This window comes from Phodopus roborovskii, unplaced genomic scaffold (genome assembly GCF_943737965.1).
Source record: "Phodopus roborovskii unplaced genomic scaffold, PHOROB, whole genome shotgun sequence".
Classification (NCBI taxonomy): domain Eukaryota; kingdom Metazoa; phylum Chordata; class Mammalia; order Rodentia; family Cricetidae; genus Phodopus; species Phodopus roborovskii.
The window spans coordinates 1,681,248-1,682,558 of NW_026125537.1; the positions used below are offsets into that span (position 1 = coordinate 1,681,248).

At 48.7% G+C, this 1,311-nt stretch overlaps 1 pseudogene; it reads left to right on the forward strand.

Moving 5' to 3' along the window:
- The first annotated feature begins 253 nt into the window (after positions 1-253).
- On the forward strand, positions 254-981 carry LOC127216176 (60S ribosomal protein L7-like; annotated as a pseudogene).
- Positions 982-1,311: the final 330 nt, after the last annotated feature.

The window sequence follows — 1,311 nt, forward strand, 5'->3', positions numbered from 1 at the left end:
AGATGCAGAGAGGGAGGGAAAGACCAGGCTATAGAAACACATAGAGACAGCTGACCTGAACAAGGAGGAGCTAATTGGCCCCCAAACTGATAGCTTAGAATCTAGCAAGGGGCTGACTCAGACCCCCCTGAACATTGGTCTCAGCTAGAAGGCCTGGGCAGCCTAAGTGACCTCTGACAGTGGAACCAGGATGTATCCTTGATGCACAAAAGGACTTTGGGAGTCCTCTCTCCTCCCCCCCCCCCGACTGGAAGGAGCCATGGAGGCTGCACTGGAGAAGAAAAAGAAGGTTCCTGTTGTGCCAGAGACCCTTAAGAAAAAGCGAAGGAATTTCGCGGAGCTGAAGGTGAAGCGCTTCAGGAAAAAGTTTGCACTGAAGACGCTCCGGAAGGCACGGAGGAAGCTCATCTATGAAAAGGCAAAGCATTATCACAAGGAATACAGGCAGATGTACCGGAGATTCGCATGGCTAGGATGGCAAGGAAAGCCGGAAACTTCTATGTGCCTGCAGAACCCAAGCTGGCATTCGTCATCTGATTCCGAAGTATCAATGGTGTGAGCCCAAAGGTCCGCAAGGTGTTGCAGCTGCTCCGTCTTCGTCAGATCTTCAATGGCACTTTTGTTAAGCTCAACAAGGCTTCGATTAACATGCTGAGGATCGTGGAACCATACATTGCATGGGGGTACCCCAACCTGAAGTCAGTAAACGAGCTCATCTACAAGCGTGGCTATGGCAAAATCAATAAGAAGAGAATTGCCTTGACGAGATCTCTTGGTAAATAGGGCATTATCTGCATGGAGGATCTGATCCATGAGATCTACATAGTGGGGAAATGCTTCAAGGAAGCCAACAACATCCTGTGGCCCTTCAAACTGTCTTCACGGGGCAGGATGAAGAAAAAAACCACTCACTTTGTGGAAGGTGGCAATGCTGGCAACAGGGAAGACCAGATAAACGGGCTTATTAGACGGATGAACTAAGGTGCCTGTGGTATTTTTGTAATCTGGTCAGTCAATAAACAGTCACAGCTTGGCAAACTGAAAAAAAAAAAAAAAAAAAAAAAAGGACTTTGGGAGCACGTTCTCTATGGAGGGATACTCCCTTAAAGTGGGAGACAGGAGAAAAGGCCTAGTCTTTACTCCAAATGAGTTGACAGATTTAGATGACCCCTCCTGGAAGGTATCACCCTACATGTGGAGTGTGTGTGTGTGGGGGGGGGTAGGAGGGGATGGCGGTCAGGGCCATGGGAGGGTGGGAGAGAGGGTAAGAGGGAGGGAGAGGGAACTGGGATCGATATGTAAAATAAAAAT